General features: G+C 36.4%; 1 long non-coding RNA gene across 1 annotated transcript in view; it reads right to left on the reverse strand.

The window, feature by feature from the left end:
• LOC141507332 (uncharacterized) overlaps nt 1–10,851 on the reverse strand; it is a 148,104-nt gene extending 137,253 nt beyond the window's left edge. Inside the window, exons 1-2 of the long non-coding RNA XR_012474121.1 lie at nt 10,707–10,851; nt 5,074–5,169 (exon numbers count right to left, since the gene is read on the reverse strand). This is a non-coding gene — a long non-coding RNA (uncharacterized LOC141507332). The remainder of the gene's footprint in view (nt 1–5,073; nt 5,170–10,706) is intronic.
• Between the last annotated feature and the right edge of the window lie 568 nt (nt 10,852–11,419).

Raw genomic sequence — 11,419 nt, forward strand, 5'->3', positions numbered from 1 at the left:
AATGTTTTGAAGGATATAAAACAAGGAAAATAATATTTAAGTAACTAAAAAAGTTCACTCATAGCTCTTTCATCACTCCTGACTAATAATGTATCGTTCCTTCCCAAGGATCTCTTTTCATTTTAACAGAGTCTTTCAATTTCTCACAAAGAAGTGATTCTAATGATGGACTTTCAAGAATTGTGTTAGGCTAATAAGTGTGGTATATTTGGAATGGAAAGAGAACACCTTTGGGCAGCTTTCAAATACCATATGGGTGGCTGTCTATTATGCCGGCACTTGGGATTTTCTCTGATTGCTATTCGAGCAGGTTTATTGTGAATTAAAGACAGTGGGGTCTTTCCCTTCATGGAGAAAGGGTATTTAATTAGGTTAATGGGAAGTAAATTGTTTCTATCACTCAGAGCACATATTCTTTCAAAATATTATCTAAATATGAATGAAGGCATATTATCTTTTATTATTATTAAACATGATGGTTTATGTTCCATAGTCTACAAGATGAATTTAGTGATTCTAAATATAATTACTGTATATATTTTGCTCATTCAATTAACAATCTGTTTATTGCCTGAATAGCCAGTCATTCTTCTAACTGTACATGGTTTTGGATGGGAGAATAGCATTTTATTTATGGTCCCAAGATACCCATATCAGTATGGCAGTCCCTTCATTTGGCATCAAAATAGCATTCTACAACTATATGGATCATCAGAATGAGGAAAATGGGAGAAGATACCTTCTTGTTTACAATTTCTCTTATTCAAGACAGCTTTTCCTTATGCAACATTGGGTGTCAGTTTTTACATAAAAATATGAAAATTGTTATATGAAAGTCAAATCCTTTTAATATCATCTTCCATTCTGCTCAAAGTTTTACAATGATGCACCAAGGTATGTAATGTAAATGGGCATGACAATGTTCCAAATATCCAAGCTTTCATAAGTAGCTTCTTATGACCCAGTACCTTTAAAATTACAGTGTACTTGGGAATTAAATCTTTTCAATGGACTCTTAGAAATCTAAGAAACTGGATCTATCAACTTTTCCTTGTCCTCAAGTTTATATGCCTTAGAATATAGAATCTCCAAGCTGGTAACAACTCCAGAAGCCATTTAATACAACTGACATTGGATTAAGAATCTCACCTAAAACATCACCAATAAGTTGTCAAATCAGTCTCTTTTTGCATATCTCCAGTGAAGTAGAATTCAATAGTTCTAAGGATAATTCACTTTTGGAATGTTCTTATTGTTAGTTTTTTTCTCACATCAAGACTAAAGCTGCCTTTTTTTGTAATTTGTACCCATTATACTTAGCCCTCCTTTCTTTCTTACTAGAAGCTTCAATTCCTTTGATTCAAAGGACCAGGCAACTTCCATAACTTAAACCCATTGCTCCCATCTAGCCAGGAGACATACTTAAGGACTTATAACCCTGTGCTCAAGTCATAAAAAGTAAGACAATGGGAATAAAATAAGAAGGACATAAAAGACCTATTCTATCTGGTACATGCTGATTCTGGCCAATCAATTAACAAAAAAGTTTTGTATAAAATTCTGTGCTAAATATCAAAGATACAAAGACAAAAAAGTATTAGGTCCCTTCACTTGAGGATCTTACAATTTAAACATGAGAGAAAATATTCAAGTATATAGTTGGAGTATAAAATGATTACAAAATGACTACAACAGAAGACATAAGTAGAAGATAAGTGATCAGAAAAGTTTTATATAGAAAATAGCATTTGTACTGAACCTTGAAATAAAGCATGGATTCAAAGAGGAAAGGGCACTTCATTCCAATATGGGAGACTGCAAATACAAATGAATACACAGAGATAGGAAATGGAGCGTAAGGAATAATGGAATATGAAAAATAATAAAAACAGTCTTGGCAGACTATAGTGTGCGTGAAAGGAAGTAAAGTACACTTAAATGCAAAGGTAAATTGGGTTGGGTTTTAAATACCAAACAGAGTAATTTCTATTTGATCTTAGAGGTAATATGGAGTCACAGAGTTGTATTTAGTAGGTAATGGACTAGGACTTTAGGAAATCACTTTTTGCAGCTGTCTACAGGATGAATTAGAATAGACAGACAAGATAGGAAGATCAAAAAGGAGCTTGTTTCAATAGTCCAAGTGAGAGATAATAAGGACCTGAATTAGGGTGATGTCTATGTAAGTAGCAAGAAGAAAACATAGAAGAAAAGTTGTGGAGGTAGAAACTACAAGATTCGTCAATGTACTACATAAGTAGGGTAATTGAGAGTGTGTAACTAAATATGATACCAAGGTTGTAAACCTAGGATTATTGGAAGCATGGTGGTATGCTCAACAGAAGCACAGGAAATTTGGAAGAGGGAGAGGTTTGAGGGAAAGAATAATGAGCTCTGTTTTAGAAATTTTGATTCACAGAGCAGTTAGGTGATGCAGTGGATAGAGCACTGACCCTGGAGTCAGGAGGACATGAATTCAAATCCAATTTCAGATACTTAATAATTACCTAGCTGTGTGACCTTGGGCAGATCACTTAACCTCATTGCCTTTCAAAAAAAGAAAAAAGAAATTTTGATTCAGAAATGCCTATAGGAAATTGTTAAAAGTGCCTGGGAAGCTATTCAGGATATGAGAGTGGAACTCAGGAGGAAGACTATGGTTAGATACATAGATCTGGAAATCTTAAGCAAAGATACTATATTAAACACATTTCAACTCATGAAATCACTGAAAGAGAAAGATGTTGGAGGGAGTCAGAGGAGAGGGGGAGGATGCAAAGAGGATAGCAAGAGTTCACTATCACTCAGAGATCCCATTAATTGAGATAGATTTAATAATCATAAACATGATGATAACTGCATATCAAGAGATTTCAAAGGAGCTAAAGGACAATGATGAGGGGAACGGAGAGAATATCTCAAAAATTCAGAGAGGAATTTCCAAAAGGTCAATAGTGTCAATTTCAACAGAGAATTCAAGAAGACTGAAAATGGAGAGAAAATACATTAGATTTTACAATTATGAGTAACTTTAGAGAGGGCAATTTCAGTAGAGTGATAAATTTTAAAGCCTGATTGCAAAGGATTAAGCAGTAAAAAAGATGAAGAGGAGATAAAGAATATAGGAAACTTTAAAGGTTGAAAATGAAAGGGAAAAAAGATATCACACACACATATACATATATATATATATATATATATGATATCTCATTTTATTTTGGCAGCAAGCCTACTATTATTATGCCCATTTTATAGTTGAGAAAACTGAGTCAAATAGAGGTTAAGTGACTTGCCCAGGGACACACACTTAGTAAGTCACTGAGGCTAAATTCCAGGATCAACTTAAGGAGATATTGAGGTTAGATTTGAAGTCAAGTCTTCTTAATTCCAGGTCCAACTAAGGAGATTAAAAAGTCTAATGAGGATTTTTTTTTGTATGGGGATATGAGTGTGCTTGGAAGCAGCAAGCAACAAACAAACAGCTGGACAGGCTAAGAAATAGAGGCAGAAAAGGGATGGTTTAGATCTGCTGGAAAAGATAAGAAGGGATAGGATCAAGGAGACATAAGGAATGACAAGGAGAAGGGCCACCTCATAAGGAGACTGGAGTAAAAGAAAAGATGATATCAAGAAGTTGTGAGATTTAGAGAATAAAAAACGTGGAAGCTTACTGCAGATGGCCTATTTTCTCAGTAAAGGATGAGACCAAATCAGTCCCCAACTTAGAGGATCTGGGAAAAGGGTGATAGGGAAGACATAAGGAGAAGGTTTAAAGCAGATGTTCTAGGGAGTTAGAGAATCAATTATAGAGTAAAAAAATTGCCTTGCTGCAATGAGGGCCCAATTGAGATTAAATCATATAAACTGGTAAAACTCATCATAGAATCATAGTGGTAGAGGTAGAAAAAACCTCAGAGACCATTTATTTCAACCCCTGTCATTTTTCAGATGAGGTAACTTCCTATGGTCACACCGCTACTAGATATCTAAGTTAGGATTTGAATTGAGCTCCTACTGATTCCTTATCCAGCATTTTCCAATATGCAATATACTTTATACAATGTAGCCTCAGAGCTGTTATATTATTTTTGTTGTTCAGTTGTTCAGTCATATCTGACTCTATGTAAAGTCCATGGAGTTTTCTTGGCAACAGTACCAGAGTGACTTGCCATTTCCTTCTCCAAGCTCCATTTAATAGTTCCTAAGTAGTAGCAGAGGAAGACATAGTAAGAACAACGCAGGGATGGGGTTTGCCTGGGTCAACAACAATAGGGCTAGAGAACAAAAGGAGCAAGGAGTAAAAAATAATAAAGTATTGAACTCATTAAGAGTTGAAATTGATTGGGGAGGAAACTGAAGACAAAGCAGGGATAATGGCCTGAGGAAAATGAACTACAGAAAATAAATGATATTATGGATAACTGTGCTATATCATATTGTTTCACTTTTACTGAAGAGAGAAGCAAAATATTAGATTAATGGAAAAGGAAGAAATGACCTGTCTGGCATGTTGCATTTTTAATGAAAATGTATACAATAAAATAGCTATTTGATTCTTAACATTTATTCAAGGAATTTCTTCATATTTATTTGTAAACCACTTTCTCTGTAATTCTGACACTGTCATCATTTCATATGTAACTTTAAGCATTCTCTTAGACTCATCAGATAAGGACAATAGCAGAGCACTGGTCCTGGAGTCAAGAGGACGTGAGTTCATATTGAGCCTCAGGCACTTGACATTTACTATCTGTGTGACTTTGGACAAGTCACTTAACCCTGATTGCTTCCCCTCCAGAGCCATCTCCAGTTTTCCTGATTCATATCTGGCCACTGGACTAGATGGTTCTGGAGGAGAAAGTGAGGCTGATGACTTAGCACAGCACATCCTCACTCAAACCCAGTTTATGTACTTAAAGAGATATCGCCTCCCTTATGTCATGATCTTCTTCCAGAATGAAGGACAAAGGGGCAAGCAAGATGTGCAGTGGTTAGAGTGCCAACCCAACACATATTACGTAACCCCATTGCCTAGAAAAAAAAAAATGAAAGATAAGCAATAACAATACTTACTATTGCAAAGAGTTGTTTCAAACATCAATAGAACTTATTTTCTCAAAAAATCATTGGAAGCTTCTACTTTAAAGGCTGAGGCTGTCATTTGTGGACCTGGTGAGAACAAAAAAGAAAAACTGCTATTTTCCCTGGGACATATATCTGAAATGTGACAGAGACCCTCCTGAGACTTGTCAGGATTAAAGAAGACTTCTCACTCCTGGTGATTCATAAGTATGGAAAGTATATTCCAGAAGGAAACTAGAAAGCATAATAAAGAAACTGAAAACCATGTTTTTGTCATTGTTACCAACTGAAGGTAAAGGTTTCAGAAAACTTGTTTTATGAAGTGAATAGTTGGTTGTGAAGATTATGTATGAAAATGGGATTTAGACTTCTAGACTTCAATAAGAGAAGGATCAGACTAATCTAAGCATTAAGCTGTCAAAAAGGATTTAATAAGTGGTTATATTATGCCAAGAATATGTAAGAGGGGAGTGGCTAGGTGGTACAGTGGATAGAACACTGGCCCTGAAGTCAGGAGTACCTGAGTTCAAATCTGGCCTCAGACACTTAATAATTACCTAGCTGTGTGGTCTTGGGCAAATCACTTAACCCCATTTGCCTTGTAAAAGTCTTAAAAAAAGAATATGTAAGAGGCTCAGTGGATAGAGTTCTGGGACTGGAGTCAGGAAGTCCTGAGTTCATGTCTGGCCTCAGATACTTACTATTTATGTGACCCTGGGCAAGTCACTTAACCATGTTTGCCTCAGATTCTTCATCTATTAAATGAGTCGGAGAAGGAAATGCAGTATCATTGCAACAAAACCCCCAAATGGGATCATGAAGACTTGGACACAGCTAAACAATAATAATACAATGTGCCTCACACTGTGTTAAACACTGAGAATATAAATAGAAGCAGAAAAAGATGGTCTCTGCCCAAAAGTATATATTCTAATGGTGGAAGAAAATACATAAAAGAGAAAAGGTAGCATTGAGTAGACAAAATTCAGGGTGCAAGCTGGAAAAGAATAAATATTTCCTTGGTTTTAGAAGTTCTGTGAGTAGCTATTCAATCAGCAAGACACAGATAGAGGCTATACCTACCTCACTGGGTTGAAGTAAGGATAAATGAAATAATTTTAAAAATGCTTACAAACCTCAAAGTTCTATGTCAATGCTAAACATTATGATTATTGTTTATTATTAATATTGAAATATAATACAACTATATTTAGACTCAGTCAAACCTCATTTTGAGTACTCTGTTAAATTCTAGGAACCACATTCTAGCTATGTACCATGAATTTATCCCTTACTTCAAAGGTCAAGTGGATCAAGTGCAATAGCACAGAATGGTATATAAGATCGTAGATCTGGACCTCAGAAGCCAGATCTGATCTCCTCCTCTAATAGATAAAGTGAGACTCAAAGTGGTTAAAGGAATTGCATATTTAGATCAGAAGAATCCAGATAAAGGTTTGGACCAAGGCCTTCTAATTCCAGTCAGTGTTCTTTCTCCTGGAGAAAATTTATTCAGTTTTGTATATTAGTTTTAGGGGTTGTTGTTATCCCCATTGTTGTTGTCATCATATTAAATATCAGTGGGGAAAATGCTCATTTACTTTTACAAAAGTCCAGAAAAATAAAGCATTTATTAATAAAATTCAAATATTTTAATTCTTTCTCTTTTAAATAATGGAAGAACCATAAAATGTGAGAGGCAACATATATTACTTAAGAAACTTCACTGTGTGAGGCACTGAATTACACAGAGAAGTCAAAGACTAAAATAAAACTATTTTTACTCTAAAAGAACTTATATTCTACTAGAGAATTACATCCACAGTAAATACTTGATCATTTGAAAATGGAAAAACTAATACTGACTTAAAAAAAAACCATTCAAAGCCTTGAATTGAGCCTTGAAAAAATTAAGGATTCAAAGTGGCAGAAATGAGGGCAGAGCCTGTTTTTAAGCTTGGAATTGGACCAGGAGAAAGTACCAAGCCAGGAGGGGAATTCTGAGCCTCAGTTTGACCAGAAGTCCCCAGTTTGATTAGAACATAATGTTTGGAGAGGGAGGAATGTGGAAAAAGGTAAAACGGAAAATGGGACTCAAATTATTGAGAACTTTCAATGGTATGGTGGATATTTTGTATTTCATCCTTTTTTTCTGCTAAAGGTCATTTGAATATCTTTCATCATTCCAGGGCCATACTTGGTCAACCATTTAATTAATTCACCCCTAAAAAGCTCCTAGATTTATTGAATTTTGAGTAAATAGGCAGCTCTGGTCTTACACTGCCCTTGGGCCAGATGTTCTCTGCCCCATCCTAGACATACAAGGGAGCCACTGAAGAGTTTTGAGCAAGGAAACAAGTAGTACTTTGGGAATATTAGTTCAGAAGTTGTTTGGAGGAAGAATTGCAAAGAGACCAAATGAAAGCAGGAAGATCAATTAGGAGGTTATTGCAGTACACCAGGAAAACAGTGGCAAGAACCTCAACAATGGTGGTAATTATGCTAGTTGAGAGAAATCTAAAAGATAGTGTGGAAGAAGAAGAACCAAGCATATAGCTATGAATCTTCAGGAATAGCAAAATGATAGTGCTCTGAAAAGAAATAGGTAAGTTTGGAGGAGGGACATAGTTGTAAAGGGAAATGATGAGTTCTTATTTAGATATTCTCAATTAAATTCATAGTTCATCCAGGTAGATAGTTCATCCAGGTAGTACATCCAGGTAGCAAGCAGTTAGTAATTCAGGGTGAGCAAGAGATTAGTTGGATATTGATTTGTATGTAAATGATAACTGAACCTTTGAAAAGAAAAGGGAAAAAAGGAAAGGAGAGGAGAGGAGAGTCATAAAAGTCACTTTTGGGGCAAGGAGTAAGGCCTAGAGTGTGAGAGTGGTAAATAATGATAAGTAAAGATCAGTCAGAGAGAAGAAATTACTACGTGCATCTCTGTCATTTTCTCAGAGATTTGATGGACTCTAACATATGTAACATGCAGAGAGATGACTCTTCCAATGACCTTATATTCTGATCCTCCTCAATGTTATTTTTACAAGCTTTTTCTTTGCAGCTTGCTCTAGTATTTTTCCTTAGGGATTGATGGTGGTTGAGGTTCTGACCCTGCCTGGAAACTTAGATAGAACAAAAATATCCCAAGGGGGGAGTTCAGCAATATCATCCATCTGCTGGCTATATAAAACACCTGGAGATACTGAATGGAACCCAAATTAATGATCTTCCACTCTCTTTCCCTCCCCCCCAAAAATTACCTCTGGGCAACAGAGGTTTTATGTCCATAGCTTAAAGTCTGGATGTATTCAGAGAGGGAGGGGTGCAGTGTTAAGGAAAGCCAAGCGAGACGACAGAAACATTTTTAACTTATCTTCTTTCTTATCACCCTGTTGCTTTTGCCTGCCAGCCTTCGATTTTTACAGTGAATACTAACTCCCCAGCCGATGCTGAAGGTGGGTTCATCATCTTACATACACACCCAGCAAAGCTGTTTATTAAAAACTGGCATGGGGTGTTTGAGTTTTTGTACACAAACTAGGCAAATGAGCAATATATGGGTGAAAACAGAGGATATAGGGAAAACCAGGGCTATTGCTTATGTGGACTAAAGATTGGCAGAATAGGTAATAGAAAGACACATACCTCCTCTAATCTGAAACTGTCACTTAATTATCACCCCAACACCAGGTCTGAAATTCCACTATCATACATTCTTTTAGGTGATTTAAAAGCCTCTTTAAATATTATATTGTTAGCTGAAGATAGGCAAAGTGTGCTATTTTTGACCATTGATGTCTTGGCTCAAATATTTTTTAGCAGTTCCCTAATAGAGAATAAGGTTCCTAAGAGGATGAGGCGTAATTACTAATGGAGAGAGAAGAAAGTGAAAGATATGATCTATGGTGAAAGCATAGCATATAAATATTAAGGGGAAAAGATGCCCAGATATTGAGCAGGGAGGCTAAAGAGAGGAGCCCAGATAGCACTAGGCTCCTGAGAGAGACAGGTAGAGTCTCTGAAACAGAATGGAATAATTTTGAATGCAAATTTCAGTTTTTGAAGATCTATTCATCCCTCACTGGGGATGTAGTAGAATACAAGACCCTCCAGGACAGACATTATTTCATTTTTAGTTTTTGTCCCTCCACTGCTTAGTTTAGCACTTTGCACTAAGTAGGTCTATGATTATGCTTGTTGAATTTAATTGCATCAATTTTTACTTGAACTGACTGATTGGATTTTGATTGGAAATGTCAGCCTGATTTTCTTAACTCTTTAATACTCAGACATCACTGTATTAATTGGGACACATTTATGGGCTTCTATGTTAGATATTCTCAAATGATTTCAGATATCTCCATTCTTTCTGCTCTCTGATTATATAAGCAGGAACCATGTTTTTGTGACCTTTTCTCCCTTAGTGGCTCCCAACCTTGGTTTCTCCAAGCAGCAAGGGTTCTAACCTCTTCACCTTCATAGAGGTGTATTATGTTCTGCCTTTTTTATTAGCTAATACACTCCCAAAGAGCAAAAGTCATGTCTGTTCCTTGCTCCCTCAGCATTCAATGTAAGAATGTCTGCTTTAAGAATTTTTATTCACACAAAAATGTAAATGTCTGTTGACAAAGCTTGATCCCCCTTTTTTTGGAAAGTTGCTTTTACTCAAAGCTTCAAACTAAAAGGATGAAACTCTAATAGTGGAATTTCAGAGAATCAGTGGAGCAAGATCATTTTGAGAGTCTTTCCTGGCATCCCTGAAACTCAAGCATTGAGTCAAGTAAACCCCAAGCTCAGGATATTATAAATTCTCTCTCTCTCTCTCTCTCTCTCTCTCTCTCTCTCTCTCTCTCTCTCTCTCTCTCTCTCTCATCCATCAATGAGTCGATCAATAAATATTGATCAAGCACCTACAATGGTGCTGGGGATACAAAGAGAAGCAAAAGACAGTCCCTGCCTTCAAGGAATTTGCAATCTAATGGGGGGAGACAAGTAAACAAATATATAAAAACAAGATGTATACTGGATAAATATTAAATAATTAAGAGAGGAAAGCACTAGAATTAAGAAGGATTGAGGAAGGCTTCCTGTAGAAAACAGAATTTTGGGGGGGACAAAGGAATTAGGGAAGGCAATAAGGACAGATAAGGAGGAAGAGCATTCCAAGTCTGGAGGCAGTCAGAGAAAATGCCTAAAGCCAAGAGATGAAGTCTCTTGTTCATGAATCAGAAAGAGATCAGTGTGGATGGTTCAGAGTACATAGTAGAGAGGAAGGTGTAAGATGACTGGAAAGTTAAGGAATATTTTCTAGAATTTTTTCTGTGTGATACAGCCCATGTAGACCAAGTGAGAAGTCTCTAGACAGATTTTCTTTATCTCCTTAATTTAAGGCAGACAGAAGACCACAGAGAGAGATTTGATTAATATTGAACCTCAGTTTTCTCAGCTGTAAAATGAGACCATGATCTCTAAGATCTTTTCCAGCTATAAAGTTCTATGATTCCATGAAACATCTTCTACCATGTGTGTATTTGTGTGTGACAGAGAAAGAGAGAAACATAGAGAAGAGACAGAGATAGAGAGAAAATAAGAGAGAAAGATCTCATGTATTAAAACATTACCCTGATTCATATCCGGTCACTGCACCCAGATGGCTCCAAAGGAGAAAATGAGACTGGTGACATACATGTCATGGCATCATCTCCCTGAGATCATGGTCCTCTTTGAGAATGAACGACAAACAACAACAGCCATATACAGCCACTGGGGGGACTGAAACACAAATACAAGCAAATAAGACAATAGCTGCTCAAGGAAATTACATTTTAATGGGGAAAGATAATGCATAAAGGGGAGCTGGAAAGGGAATAGAGAAAGATACACAGTATAACAACTATGGTACAGAGATGGCCATGAAGTGACAGGAAAAAAGAAACAAAAGTTCACATATGTCTCAAGGAACAGGTTCTAAGACTCCAAATGGGAAAGGAATGAGGATGATAGCCAGAATTCAGGGAGCCTGGTGCAATCAATGTACAGGTTGTCAAGTATAAAGGTAGAGTAGAACACTAGAAAACTAGAAAATATAGTAGAAAGAGCAGTCAGCTTAAGAATCAGAAAACACTGATTCAAGGCCATTTATTATCTGTTAACATGCCTTGTTTTTTTCCATACTTCCTTTCTCATCTCTGTCTTTGTTTCTTTTTTCTTTTTTTTTTTTTTAGGTTTTTGTAAGGCAAATGGGATTAAGTGGCTTGCCCAAGGCCACACAGCTAGGTAATTATTAAGTGTCTGAGACTGGATTTGAACCCAGGTACTCCTGACTCCAGGGCAG

Source organism: Macrotis lagotis, chromosome 1, assembly GCF_037893015.1.
Source record: "Macrotis lagotis isolate mMagLag1 chromosome 1, bilby.v1.9.chrom.fasta, whole genome shotgun sequence".
Lineage (NCBI taxonomy): Eukaryota > Metazoa > Chordata > Mammalia > Peramelemorphia > Peramelidae > Macrotis > Macrotis lagotis.